The following is a 16034-nucleotide window of genomic DNA, read 5'->3' on the forward strand; positions in this document are numbered from 1 at the left end:
ATATCTCAAACACTTCACCAAAGAACTTAATCAGGCTAGTCAGGCACAAGTTGCTGTCAACAAATCCTTCTTTGCCATCCATTATTAACTTATGGTCCTCCCAGGGAGAACTAGTTCTGGCCTGGACAACAGTAATTTAAAATTTTCCTGTTCTATATACATGAAGGAAGAATCAAAGACAGAGTTCCTACTGGTCAGCTCAGAAACAGATACTGATAAAGCAGAAGCCTTTCCCCTTGACTGAGTATCAGCAAGGAATGAAAGACAGAACAAGTTTTAACAAAAGAAATTTCACTTGGGCATCATTCTAGTTTGCTAAGAATATGAGCTATTGAATTGACGTGTTTCATTACTTCTCCCTTCACTTTTGCTCAGTTATTTTAATTTCAGTATGAGGTGAATCTGATATTTTGTCTATTATTAATTGTTGTTGCAGCAAACTATCAAGGTTCACTTAGCATAACAATTCTTATTCATTCAAAATCGATATTGTAACAGAACAGTAGTTTTGTACAGTATTTTAAGGGCAAAGATATCCTTTATAGAAAATATCTTATTCTTGCAGTCATACACATACATTCAGAATAACATCAAGACATCTCATTTGAGTGAGCCCTGGCATTTTTGTTTCAGGTGGGAGTTAAAAGTTTTGTCTATAGACTGTTCCAGAAAGCAACAATGCTTTAAGCTAGGCACATAAGAACTACACTCATACAATATGGCAAGTGTGACAGAGGGAGGATAATTGGTGGCTGGAGCCGAGCTATGAGACAGTAATTCAATCAAGGAATGCTGATAGTCTCATCGATTGCATCAGCAAAGCCTGAGCAGCTATTGAATGCCAGCAGAGCAATGAGACTGAATTGCCGCTTACATTCACAGCCAGAAGTTTGTTACAACATAGATGTAATAAAGAGTAAAAATGATATTTTCATTTTTAATTTTCATCCTGATATGACTGATGAAAGAAGCACACTGAAAATCAAACCCCATTTTCCTACAACCCATATCAAACATGTAAATATTTATGATCAAAATGGTCAACTTATTTCTGTTTACTACATTATCTAAAATAAAAAACGCTTTCATCATGCTTCTTCAAAAAATGCCACAATGACTCATTTATTAAGAACAAATTTATTATTTAAGCAAATGACAAGATGGTTATTACCGAAGTTCCTATTCAGACTGAAATTATACGGTCCTTAAACAAACAAAACAAAGGGTGGAACTCAGATCTTGCAGCATCTTTGGAGCGAAAAACAGTGTTACTTCACAGAATCTCTCCATAGATTTTGCTTTTCCTGCTGAGTTTCTCCAGGATTTTCTGTATTTGTTTCAGATTTCGAGCATCCGCAGTGTTTTTTCTTTTATACATCCTCCTTAATCCTAACACAAACACACATATATATAATTATACAAAGACAGGATAAGACTCAGCTTTTCAGTGGTATTATGGTGGGAAAAATGTAGGAAATAGAATACCCTTGTAAGTCGAGCATTCAAAATCAGAAAATGCAATGGGTTGACTTCTCCTTTGATTTCTTGCCAATGAGATCTAATTTCTCAGAGATGCAGAACTACAGAAGATCTACAGCTCAAGTTTTGTCAGCCAGAAATTTGTTACAACATTTTGGCGGACATTCTATACCCTGGTGTTTTCTATCAGATTTCCTCAAATTCAATTATGTAATCTCATGAGATTATTGTCTGCTGTTTGGACAATTTGACGAGTTTATGAATTGAAAACACCTTACTCAAACACACTTGTCAGTGAGGTGGGCAAAGGGAAATAGAATTCAGTTTGCAGTTCAACTCAATTTTATTAACAAAATAATCCTCATTAAAAAACACCATGTCAGCCTTTCCCAAATCCCCACAATATTTGCTCTCTACCTACTGTTTTTTTATCTGAGATATCCATATTATCTGGTTCCCTCCCATCGTTCAAAGATGTGCAGGTTAGATGGATTGGCTTGGCCAAAATTGCCCACAGTGTCCAGGGATGTGTAGGTTAGGTGGAATAGCAATAGTAAATGCAGGGTTATGGGGATAGGGTATGGAGCTTGGATGCTTTTCAGAGAGTCGGCGCAGAACCAATGGGCTAAATGATATCTTACACACTGTAGGGATTCCATGAGAAAGGATATTACCTGTAATTATGCATATGTTTGAGCTTGACTATTGGAACCTCCTTCCTCTTTGGTGTAGGGCTGGCTGTCTTCTCAAAATTAAGTCTCACAGGCCAGGGTGAATTTTTTCTCTATCTCTGACTTTCCAGGTGGTCCAAGCTCCACTGATGGACAAGGTCAAATCTTCACTGTCAGTCTTCACTGATGGGGTCACTTCCAGGTGTGCGTTCTTATCCCCTCAACTCACCTTGGACCTTTCTGAAGGTTTGTGGCCTTTGGGCATTGGGGTCATGGCCTGGGTGTAAAGCATCCAATGGAATCATGCCAACACATTTCACTGTTGCTATGCTGGGCAAGTATGTGTGAAAGACAGAGGGGCGGGGAGAGAGATAGGGAGATAGAGACATAGAGCGATAGAGATAGAGACAGAGAGATTGGGAGACAAAACGATGTGGAGGGGCCGGTGTTGAACTGGGGTGGATAATGTTATAAGTCACATAACACCAGGTTATAGTCCAACAAGTTTATTTGAAATCACAAGCTTTTGGAGTGCAGCCCCTTCATCAGGTGAAGTCACCCGACAAAGGGCCTACAGTCTGCAAGCTTGTGATTTCAAATAAACGGGTTGGACTACAATTTGGCATTGTGAGATTTCTGAGAGAGAGAATGTGAGAGATAGAGAGTCAAGAGATCTTTCCTTTCTGACAGCTTTCTTTCAATCCAACTTGCAGACCTGCGGCATAATAGAAATCAAAACACCAAAGACTGTTGAGTTGAATATTTAGATTGGCAACCTGCAAAACATGACCTCTTCCAAAACTCAGTGTTTGTCTAGGATTCAAGGTGAAAGCAATTTCTTATAGGTTTTTTTTTAACACACTCCAGACTATCTTTGATTTTCAAAATAACTTACCTTTTCATTAAACAGCAAATAACTCACTTATCTTGAGTATTGACTTCTTCCAAAAATACTTATCACGTTATAAAGTTTCATCAACTAGGTAAAGCGCAAAGTGTTCCATTTTCCACTTTTTCTGTGTCTATAAGTATGTAAGTGGTTTAAACAGTCCATAAGTTAAGCACAATGTAGATGTTATCATGGGCATGAAATAAGAAAGAAACGGTAAAGCAGACACTTGGGTTAGAGATTCCCCTTTGGCTGCAATCAGGATGTTTCATCTTAAATACACTCAAAATGGTGTTGCTCAGTTTCCTTTGATAAATGATGTTGTATAATCACAACCATTAAATCTTCCATCAACTGGAGCAATCAGGCAGCATTATAGTTATAAATATTTCTTTGTTTTCAAGTAAAAAAAGTCTTTCATGTATTTAAAAATTTTGACATGATATAGTTTAAATAATATGACTGAAAATGTGCACATCACAAAGCATGGCTAGTCGTCCATCAATGGGTAAATCAGTTTACTATCACTGACAATGATATTATTAAAAGTTATATTGAACCACTTAATAGACGCATTGGCACATGCTAGAGCCACCTTTCTTGTTCTCAATACTTTTTTTGATTTCACTGAGCCTTTAAAGTATGCCTATTTTCTCTGTGCAGCTGAGAAAGTGAGTGCAGAGGCTTCCGATTTACAAATGCTGGTAGTTGCCAGTGTGATCCTACACAAGATTCGACATATGAACATTTCCCTACTACTTATGACAGCCTCTTATACTGTCCTGCATTGAGTTCTGACTTGCGTACAAATTGCTTTGCAAACAGACTAAAGAACAGAACCAGGCTGTACCCAGAGACTTCCTGTACAATTTGAAGAGTTTTTCTGGCCAATGCAATTGGCAGAATCTCACAATATTGATCTCTATAGCAGGGCCAATTTTGCTATCAGGCAAATTGAATCTCAAACATTTGCAAAAGATTGCTGAAACATGACTGAAATAGTTTTGATTGTAGATCATTTTAAAATTCCTGGTTTGCCACATGGCAGGGCCAACAGCAGAAACAAGAGGAAACACAGTTACTTGTGTCCATGGCATGTCCACTGTGCACCCTTATCTCGCACGGCACAACACAGGAGTTCAAAGTTTTCGAGTGGCAGCAGTTTAGAACACCAGCAACACTGGAAATCAGAAAAACAGAAAAGGCTGGAAATGCACAGTGACAGATTGATAGATGTTCCCTTCCAGGAGATGATTGAATGGTTGTGTATTTCCAGCAGTTGCTTTTACTACTTTTGGGTCAGATCACTTATAATATACAGTGTGTTGAAGGGAATATACTGCTTGGATAACTGTCCAGTCATCCTTTCATTGAGTTCGATGCCCAGAGGCAGATCTAACCCACGTCACTACAATCCCCAACACATGAAGGGGAAGAAGGGGTTTCCTGAATCCAGTCAAGTGGAAACAGGGATTGTACCCCATGCTGAAACCATTTTAATACACACCAGCCATCCGGCAAACAACCAGCCTTCCTCACAAGGAATCCAATTTTGTGAGGCAACAGACACTTTTCATATACATGTTGTAGCTTAGAGCTTTGAATAATGAGTCTAGCGGCTCAAATCTCTGTTCATCACATTGCTGACCAGGAACATTTCCCACTCTTACCACCTGCCATTGTAGGGTTTACATAGTGATAATAAGTAACCTGTTTGGTTGATAAGTGACGTTACAAGCACATCTTTCTCTGTTATTAAGTCTTGGTGTTGGAACTGAACCTGAACCCAGAGCTTCTGGCTCTGAACTACCCAGTGAGTTGCAAGGCCTCTTCAGTGAAGTTGTAGTGGCTAAACCAAATCACTAGTCCTTATGTGAATATGTCACAATAAATCGGTAGTGCACAGCAAATCTCCACTCTAAGGGTGGAATTTCCTGGGCTTGCCTAGAGTGTCTCCAGTGATGGACAGAGGAACTTAATTGAGCAGGAGGGCACAATTTGGATTCCCATTATTGGGTTAAGTTTTGGCATGAAGTTTCCAAAATCTTTCAAGCAGGTCAGCCTGTCTGACCATAACAGACAGTAATTTAAGTTGCATTCAGCAATATGCCAGCATTGCTCATTAACAACCAGCCCCCATGGAAATTACATTCATAGGCACAAACCTATTAGACAAAATGAAGGAACAAACTGGAAAGCATATATCTGTGACATATTCCTGGCAGAGTAGGCTTTAATCCAGGAAGTTCTGATGAATATACACTTCTCCGTAGTCTGGGACCTTCATAACCAAGGCGTTTCTTTGCTTAGGATACAGATTGCCTGGTTAATACAGTTCATGAGGAATCTCATTATAACTAGTCATGCAAGGCCAAAATCATAAGGGGTGCAGACTGTACAAATCATTCACCCTGCCACAGTGAGGTAGCCACAGTGGCTACCAGCAAACATACCAGCTGGTCAGACAGCAAACCCGACCAGGGTAGACATAAGGGCCAACACAAAAATAGCTCACAAGAAAAATTACGGATAAAGATAGAATGTAGAGCAGGGAGCTAATCTCAAAAGACCTGGTTATTAAAAGTGAAGATGGGTCCTATGGAATAAAGTTAGGCAAACTGGAGGCAGAGGGGATAGTCAAGTCATTAGGGCAAAGGGAGGCAAGGAAGAATGATATTGTATATTGAGAGTCGGGAACACAATGGGGGGATGGGGTCTACCCAGGATTAGTGAAGGAGCAAGTGAATTACGTAAGGTTGTTATAAAGCTAAAGATGAGCTTGCAGAGCTGGATGGTTGTAAGTAAAAGGTTCGGGAGGGTCAATGGATGATGAATGCTCAAGGAAAGGAAAAGGTTGATCTAGTTATGAGATGAACAGTTTAGTTAGAGTTGGAGATCCAACATGGAGGAATGAAAAGAAAAATTAACATTGCATGCTCAAATCTTTTCTTCAGTTGGGTCAATAAGGACATACAGAAGAAAGTGGTAGATATTGGAGTTCTGAAATAAAAACAAAATGCTGGGGGAGGAACTTAACAGCTCTAACAGCATCTGCAAAGGGATAAACAGTCAATATTTCAAATCCAACATGACATTTCTTTGGGTTATAAATTTGCAGTGACAACTCACTGCTATCCAATCTGAACTAGATCATTTCAAGGATGCATAAACACCTTTTGGGAAAAAAAGATGTAAGTAAACAGATGCAGTCCAATTTCAATTTTATTGCACGTTTCAGGTCTGTCTTGGAATTCCATTCCCAGAGCTCAGAAATTGGTCATCCAACCTGACTGTTATGTAGCACAATTGCAAGGCTAAGAACTGGAAAATCTTAAGATGACCTAAACAAGAATATTATCGTGATGAAAATCTCATTCAAGCTTTGATGTACTCCTACCCAGGGATGCAACCTGAGCATTATCTGTCTTGTGTTCCAGATGTAATTAGCCTTGTGTGCTGTCTGAGAGGCGTAGGTGAGTGAATTCTGCTACAGTTGCATTGTATTTATAATTACTATGGCTAAAAATATTTCAAAAAGGTTAAAGGCTCGTAGAAGATTCCCATGAAGATAATTTTCCATGCATCATCCTTTCTTCAACAGCTGTACTAATTAATGTTGTAACATTTTAAATGAATGATAATATATTTTGAAATAGATTTCTACATAATGGACCTTGAAGTGATTCTTTGGGATTGAGTGGTTTACAAAGGTGAATACATTTGTACCAGAATAGTACACAGATTAAATTGCAAGATACTAAAGAGGAAGTAACGGCAACTTTGGCTCATTTGCTCACACTCTTGCCAAATGAATTACAGGATTGAGACTTCATGTCCCATTCCTGAATAGGAACTGAAGTTCAGTACTGAGAGACCACTACTTTACCAGAGATGTCACTTTCAGATGAGATGTTAAATGAAGACGTTGCTTGTTTTTCAGGTCACTGAAAGAAAACATTCTTTTATACTATATTATATTAAAACAGGGAGTTATTGTTATGTCCTGCCCAATATTCATCTATCACATGAATAGATTCATTGATCCCTATCTTATTGATAATTGTGGAAGCAGCAAATTGGCTGTTCTATGTTCCAACAGTGACTACACTTCAAAAGTTCTTCATTGACTGCTTCACAATCTGGCGGGCATGAAATATGTCAGACAAATGCAAATCTTTCATTTTTGCATTCTATTTTTGACACCATGTGCACACATTTCCAGTTTTGTAAATGGTCGCTACCTCTTATCCTGGGATGACAACATCATTGTGACAGCTTCAGGGACTGTACTTGAAGAGCTTCTTTTCCCTTAAGCAAAAATTAAAGGGCCAAGGCTTATATCATATGTCAACAGCCAGATTAAAACTGGGGAGATTCCTGACAATTATTTATGCTACAAAAACTTGCAGATCAGAGAAGGAAAAATAAATCTTAGCAGTGGAGGAATTGTGCCATCCTTCAGGAATATCTTTTTTCACAGTTAGAGAAGGTCTTTAGTGATACTCACCACGTGGAACTCCATTTGAAACTCACTTGCTCCTGAATATATCAGCCCTAAACTATTCAACTCTTTGTAATGTGGGAATAAGTCACTAAACACCAAATTTCACACTACTGCAATCATTTTATAGTCAAATCTATTGGAGATGGCTGCAACAATGAGGCCTGTGGACGTGTGATGTATCACTGACATCAGCATTTACATGTCTCTATGACGTATGCATCTTTCAGAAGGTGCTGTCAAAATTATAGAGCGAGAACTGATAGCTTTATTATGTCCATTACAAGTTTCAGGTGCTAGATTTTGTGCAATACTGTAAAATAGCAGCCCACTTTACATCCCTTCAGAAAAGAGAAACAAACATGACTAAGTCAGTAAAGACTGTTCCGACATTCAATTATCTTTGTAACCCGAGTCCATCCATTTGATTCTACATTCCTTAATTCCCCTAAGTAATGCAACACTAACAATCTTAGTTTTCAAATTATTCAACGCATTAACATTTACAGCCTTTTCAAAATGGGAAAGAGTTCAAGATGACTGCAGAAGCATCACTTACGATCTAGGCTCTGATTTTAAAGTCATGTCTTCTTGTGCTAGGCGCAGACAACAGGGGAAAATATTTTCTCTATTTAATTTTTTTTGATATGTAGGAAGGAATTAAAACTTATTATTTACTCATTTTATTTTTATCACAATCAACAGAAATCTGATGTATGTCTGCAGTTATCTTCAATCACATCCCTGAACTTTTGGGTCTTGAAGGCATAGCATGGCTACTGTATTTGTTTAAACAGCAGAAATTGTTTAAATTTGTATGCAATTCATCATATTAAATACTTTGAGGTTAGGCGTGTCATTCAACGTTTATTTCCTTTTTCACTCACTCAAGGCTTTGTTGTGTCAAACACCATCATCAAGCTAAGGGATAGTCCAGTTAACTTGCACAAACATCATTGTCAATGCCAATTTGTAACTGGTTGCAGGAGGCTTTGGTTCAGCACTGACAAGATTCTCTTTCGAATTATTTCCTCCTGACTTGTGGCAGTGCTTCTTAATGTAGAGCAGCCGTGTGCCCAATGAAGGGCCAGATGATGGCTAGGACTTGCTGCCTGGAATCATATGTTCAAAACTACATCCAGGACTTGCTGAATGGGGCAGTGATTATCATAGTAACCCTGAAAGACTGGAAACTAGAAATTTATACATCCAAACAATTATCCCATTTAAAGCAAATGTATTTAACCTTCAATTGCTTCACTAACTAATTATAGTCAGACAATGACTCCTGAAATACACCGTAATTCCAGAGTTGAACACTGCGACTCAACAGTTAGCACTGCTGCATCACAGTACCAGGGACCCATGTTTGATTCTACCCTTGAGATGATTGTGTCCAGTTTGCATGTTCTTCCCACATCTGTGCGGGTTTTCTCTGGGTTACAACTCAAAGTCCAAAGATGTGTAAGTTTGGTGAATTAGCCATTCTAAATTGCCCCAGAGTGTCCAGGGTTGTGTGGGTTAGGTGGATTAGTTGTGGGAAATGCAGGATTACTGGGAATAAGGTGAATGGGGAACGGGAATGGGTCTGGGTGGGATCCTTTTCAGACAGTCAGTGCAGACTTGATGGGCCAATGGCCTGCATCCACACAATGGGGATTCAATTAATATCTTCTTCCTTGAATTAATTAATATGGGCGATTGCAGTGGGTCAGCAGGGTGTCAATAGTATGAGCAGGGAAAAGAACATATAAGATAAATCTTAATGAAGTCAATACTGAGACTGAACCAGCATTTGATAAGTATTCCTCCATTATGCTGTCATTCAAATGCAATTTCTAATCCTCTCTATCATTGGAAACGTAACATTGATGTGAGTCAGTTGCTGACCCCAAAGCTGAAGTATGAGATTCAATGCGCATCATGCCATTTCCGTCTTCCATTTAATTCAGCGAAGTACTACAGCAATGAACTCTCTAGTGCAGTAGCAGCAGACAAACATTGGCAGGGGGCCCTTGTGCATCCATGCCTTTACTGCAACCCAATAGGTGCTCATGATGTATCATGCTTGAACAAGTTTCTTTTTTAAATATCAAGGGCTTCTTTTTTAAACATGTTTCCGTATGGCAGCTCTTCAAAATAGATACTTTTTTTAAAATAAAGAACACCACCTCAATATAGAGCTATCAGTTTACCAGGTAGCCTCAAACTGTGTATGCTGAAATTTCTACTTTAATGGCAACATACTTGTGAATTCAGAGTGGCCTGGGAATCATTAAGGGACCACCTGATATCTGGACTATCTTTCCTATTTGATAACCTGAATACATTAAATGATACAGACAATGAAGGCTGCAAGGGAAACCTGTGCTGAAGAACACTCAAACTAGTCTGTTTTGACTGCAGAAGAAAAAGACATGCAAGCAATCATGTGTGTATTAATTCAATGTTTGCGTAAGAACAGTACTGTTTGAAAACTTTCCCTCACAATATCAATTTTATTGTTATCTTAAACAAAAAGGCCTTCAATAGAGTGCATACTTAGACTCAGATAAATTTGATACTGAACAAAGTCATCAGGAATGGATTAACAACATTAAGAAATTAAGAAATTCTAGAATGGAATGGTGTGTTAAAGTAGAGGATACGAGAACAAAGAGATTTGAAATAAAGACTGGAGTCAGACAGGAATGCTCCTTATCTCCCCTGTCACTTGATGGGAATGTGAGCAAGCAAAAGATGATAACAATGAACTCAGACGACAATGACAACAAACACTTTTTAAATGAGACAGTATTAATGACACAAGGAAATGAGAACATGCTCTTTACACCTCACAACCAAAATCTTCAGTGACATGATACCAGCATTCAGCACCACCACCCATCTGAATTTATTTAAATTGAATAATTCTTCTGTTTACACGGAATTAAGGAAATTCACTGAGCATTTTGGCTGCAGTCATTTAGTAATTTATTGCCCAAAGCAGGTAATGAATCTGAAGGACATAACTGCCTAGTGAACAGATAGTAAGCAATTCTGACACAAAATGGAAACGAACTACTTTCACACGCATTTAGTTCACCCTACAATACAAAGTAGCTGGATTTTAAGAAACATTTTACAAAATTCTGAATGAACAGGTACTACAGAAATGTTAAATACAACAACACAGACTAATTAGCACAATAAACATGAACAGAAGCTGACCATATTTTCTATCAAGAGATGGTAGGAACTGCCGATGCTGGAGAATCTGAGATAACAAGGTGTAGAGCTGGATGAACATACCAGGCCAAGTAGCAGGAAAGCTGATGTTTTCAGTCTAGACCCTTCTTTAGAATTGGGGTAGGGGAAGGAGATTCTGAAATAAACAGGGAGAAGAGGTGGAGGTCGACAGAAGTTGATCTATCCACCTCCCCCTTTCTCCCTGTTTATTTCAGAATCCCCTTCCCCTCCCCTATTTCAGAAGAAGAATCTAGACCCATATTGTCTGTCCAGCTTTCTCTTATCATTCAAAAAGATCACAACCCCGACTTCACTTTCCTACCATTCCCCACAGCCATAGATTCCCCTATGCTTCAAGAATCTAAATAACTCTGCCTTAATATATATACTGACTCAGCGTTCACCGTTCTCTGGGATTGAGATTTCCACACATTTATGACATTTGAAAGACAAAACGCCTCTTCATCTCCAACTTAAATGGCCAACCACAGATTCTGAAACAATATTGTTACAAAGATATCTTTATATTTAATATTGTTTGGGAGACTCAGGTTGTAAAGGATTGTGAGAAAAGGAATTGACTTCAAGTTTTGTGGACAAATTTGCAGAGCTTTTTTTTAAAAAGCAGTCATTGGATGTTCACAGTCAACATTGGAGATTCACAGTCAACACTGGAGATTATTTGAGAAAGCTTTCAGAAAATACATGGCTGATGATAACTATTAACTTTGCCGTAGACTTTGTTATTGTTCTTCCTGAACAGTGACTGGCTTGGACAGTTGCTTGTTTTATCTAGCTTAGTTAGAGGAAAGCCTGCTAAGGTCAAGCTGAATTGGAAGAAAGCTTGCAATCAGCAAGTTTCCCAACAGATGTCTCCTATTCTGAGGAAGAAAACACTGTACATCAGTTCAGGGTGAAGTATGCTTGTCCTTTTGAAAACAATAATTAAAAGAACATCTCAAGGCTGTTTTTCTTACCAGGATGAGCCAGTAAGACCTCAAAGACAATGACTGACTAGATTATACATGCCAGAACATCAGACACTTCACCCTTTTGTTCTCAAGAATAACTTACTGGCCAAAGTATTTTTAAGAATGATAATCTCTGCTGAGAACTTTTCTTCTCCTTTTTAGGATCACAAAATCCTTACAAAGCAGAAAGAAGCCATTCAGCTCATTGAGTTTGCACTAAGCCTCTGCAGAGCATCCTGCCAACCCAGACCCCTACCTTATACCACATTTATCATGGTCAGTTCACCTAGCGTGCATATCCCTGGGCTATGGAAGGAAACCAAATCACCTGGAGGAAATCCACACAGGCAAAGTGGAATGTGCAAACTCTACAGAAAGAGTCACCCATGGCTGGAATCAAACCTCATTCCTGTGTCTCTGAGGCAGCAGTGTTAACCACCGTGCCATCCATAGTTTGGTTGAAGAGTATGCATGTCTGTGGGATATTTATAGGGGTAATTATTTATATTTCTTGATTATGGCTGTTTATGGTAAAAAGTTAATATATGTGTACTAAAATTTTGTCTTAATATATACCCACATTTTTGTTTCCTACTGGATGTCTCTTATGATATTAATAAAATATTTAATTAGCCTTTTTGGTAGCTGGGAAAACACTTCTATGTTGTGATGCATGGAGTGCTGGAAAGACAGCAACAAAGAGTTGCACCAGCCTCATTCATGACAATATCGCTCCTCTCCCCCGCTCCCAGTGCTAGATTTCCCAAAACATGAATGCAGCAAAAGTGAAGCCCATTTGTTGAAAGCGACGATGCAAGCATGGATGCAAGATTGGAAAAGGGGCAGACAGAAGAGAGTAGCAATGAGTAATTGATATTCATGCTGAAAGGTGATAGAAAGTAGCAATTATCATTGGTTTGTACTAGAAGCACTATTCTTTTTGACACGGTGTTATGACAATGGATCAGATTGATCCATTGAAGTATTGATTGATATTTTTTATTTTTAATCCCAATAAAAGATTCTTACAAAATACTAAAAAAGCACCCAACATAAATTCAGTGACTGGCAAAGTCCTGTGTGAAGGACATGGAACGTCACACCTGTGAAGTATCAAGGATACTGTAAATAGGGAGACACTGAACAAGAAGTAACAATGGGGTTGACTATTCCTATCCCTTCTGAGCAGAGAGCCACCTGTTACAGGTAATTCTGTTTTACCTTTCTGGAATATACAAGAAAAGGGGCTAACAAATGCCTGTAACATTAGTCCATGTGTGTTATCGGCCAGATGTCTGAGTTTGCAAACTGGAGTGTCAAGGGTTCCACATTATTGAGAATTCTAAACAGATAAAACAAAGAAACGCTCTCTCAATCTGAATGCCATGATTCACTAACTGTTGGAAGGAATCAGTATTTCTGTCAACTTTTCAAATCAAAAATCTTGAAACAGACTGCTCAATTGCTAATGTCATGCTACTGGTGCCATCTAATAATTACCTTCAAAACTTGCGCCTGGTGAGGCGGGGTCTCTACGCAGCCCGGCCTGGCGAGGCGGGGTCTCTCCGCAGCCCGGCCTGGCATGGCAGGGTCTCTCTGCAGCCCGGCCTGGCGAGGCGGGGTCTCTCCACAACCTGGCCTGGTGAGGAGGGGTCTCTCCACAACCTGGCCTGGTGAGGAGGGGTCTCTACGCAGCCCGGCCTGGTGAGGCGGGGTCTCTCCACAACCTGGCCTGGTGAGGAGGGGCCTCTACGCAGCCCGGCCTGGCGAGGCGAGGTCTCTCCGCAGCCCGGCCTGGCGAGGCAGGGTCTCTCCGCAGCCCTGCCTGGCGAGGCGGGGTCTCTCCGCAGCCCGGCCTGGCGAGGCGGGATCTCTCCGCAGCCCGGCCTGGCATGGCAGGGTCTCTCTGCAGCCCGGCCTGGCGAGGCGGGTTCTCTCCACAACCTGGCCTGGTGAGGAGGGGTCTCTCCACAACCTGGCCTGGTGAGGAGGGGTCTCTACGCAGCCCGGCCTGGTGAGGCGGGGTCTCTCCACAACCTGGCCTGGTGAGGAGGGGCCTCTGCGCAGCCCGGCCTGGCGAGGCGAGGTCTCTCCGCAGCCCGGCCTGATGAGGCAGGGTCTCTCCGCAGCCCTGCCTGGTGAGGCGGGGTCTCTCCGCAGCCCGGCCTGGCGAGGCGGGGTCTCTCCGCAGCCCAGCCTGGTGAGGCGATGTCTCTCTGCATCCTGGCCTGGTGAGGCGGGGTCTCTCCATATCCCGGCCTGGCGAGGCAGGATTTCTCCGCAGCCCGGCCTGGCGAGGTGGGGTCTCTCCGCAGCCCGGCCTGGCGAGGCGGGGACTCTCTGCAGCCCGGCCTGGCGATGCCACTCTTGCCGGCCCATTGTGTTCTTTCAGTGCAGCAAGGTCTCAATGTGGATTTCCGGCCTCGAGGTGAAGCGCAGCATGGTCTGGAGTCAAGGCCCATTGTGGAAGGGCTGCTATTCTGAACTGGGTTAGAAATATAGTTATTCTGAACTTTTTATTTCTTTATTGTTCTAATTTATTCCAATGGTCTGTATTGCTGGACTTTTTTTTTCAAATTCTTTGCCCCCCTACACCCCACTTCAGAATTTATACTTAAGAATCTGTATCGAGGTACCTTTGCACTTAAGATGACGCCAGAAGTGGTGACTTGTAAACTTTTCACTGTGTTTATTTGAATGCGCATGACAATGAAGCTAATTCCAACTTTAATTCTACAGTCACAACCCTGCCATTACTCGAGCTATTGTTTAACCCAGACCAGGTGAAGAAAAGGCAAACAGAAACAAGGAAAAATCTCCAGAAGATGGCTTAGTCAATATTGCACGGTCTCATAGATTTAAAGAGTTTTACTGCACAGAAAGAAGTCTTTATGTCGATCAATTTCATGTCAGAAGGAGAACAATTACTGCAGATAACTGGAATCTATACTGGAAACAAAAATGCTGGAGATCACAGCAAGTCATCAGAGCTCTAATGAAGAGTCATCTAGACCAGAAATGTTACGTTGCTTTCTTCCCATGGATTGGATGCTGCCAGATCTGTTGTGATCTCCAGCATTTGTTGTTTTCATGTTCATGTCTGTCATCAATTTACTCTGTACCTATTTTTCAATATTTAGCACATGGCCTCATATGTTATGCATAAGTGTTGATCTAAATATATCTATTTGTTGTGATAGTTCCTGCCTCTGCCACCCTCTCAAACAGCAGGTTCCAGATCACCATCAGTTTCCGGGTAAAAGAAAATCTAAGCTTCCTGCTCATTCTCTTAAAATTATGCTCTTTGGTTATTAATCCTTCTGCTAAGGGTAAACGTTTCTTTCTGCCTACCCTATCTATGCCCCTTATAATTTTGTACATCTCAGTCAGAATTTCTCTGCCATCTCTGCTCTAAGGGTAATGTTCTTGTGCTTGAGTCACAAAAAACTAATATGCAGGTACAGTAAGTAATAAAGGAGGACAAATGGGATTTTTGCATTTACCACGAAAGGACTGGATTATACTAGTAGGGAAGTGTTGTTGTAATTGTTCAAGGCATTGGTGAGACCACACCTGGAGTCCTGCATACAGTTTTCATCCTCTTACACAAGGATATAACTGTAGTGGAGACTGTTCAGTGAAGATTCACTAAATCAATTCCAGAGAAGTCTATGCAAGGAGCCATAAGAGATCGGTGATATAGTAAACAAATATTTCACATCAGTTGTTACTGTGCAGAAGGACATGGAAGCTAAGGAACAGAGGAAAACAATGATGTCTTGAAAAGAGTTCATGGGGTCGCACGATGGCTCAGTAGTTAGCACTGTTGGCTCACAGCACCAGAGATCCAGGTTCGATTCCACCCTCGGGTGACTGTGTGCAGTTTGCACATTCTCTCCAAGTTTGCATGTATTTCTTCCACTTGCTCCGGTTTCCTCCCATAGTCTAAAGATGTGCATGTTAGGTAGACTGGCCATGCCAAACTGCCCCTAGGTTCAGGGTTGTGCAGACTAGATAGATTAGCAATGGAAAATGCAGGGTTACGCGGATTGGCTCGGTGGATAGGTATGGGCGGGATACTCTTCAGAGGATCAGCGTAGACTCATTGGGTCAAATGGCCAACTATCACGCTGAAAGAAATCTATGATTACAAAAGAGGAGATGCTGAATGTCTTAAAATACATAAAGTTGGATAAATCCACAGGACCTGATCAGATATTTCTCAGAATTTTGTGGCAAGCTCGGGTAGAGATGGCTGGATGCCTTTCTGACACATTTGTATTATTGACAGACAC

General features: G+C 40.7%; 1 protein-coding gene across 8 annotated transcripts in view; it reads right to left on the minus strand.

Annotated features, from left to right (window-relative positions):
• Positions 1-16034, minus strand: part of lingo2 (leucine rich repeat and Ig domain containing 2) — a 933051-nt gene that overhangs the window by 498745 nt on the left and 418272 nt on the right. The window lies entirely within an intron of this gene.

The sequence above is a fragment of the Stegostoma tigrinum genome, chromosome 3, assembly GCF_030684315.1.
Source record: "Stegostoma tigrinum isolate sSteTig4 chromosome 3, sSteTig4.hap1, whole genome shotgun sequence".
Lineage (NCBI taxonomy): Eukaryota > Metazoa > Chordata > Chondrichthyes > Orectolobiformes > Stegostomatidae > Stegostoma > Stegostoma tigrinum.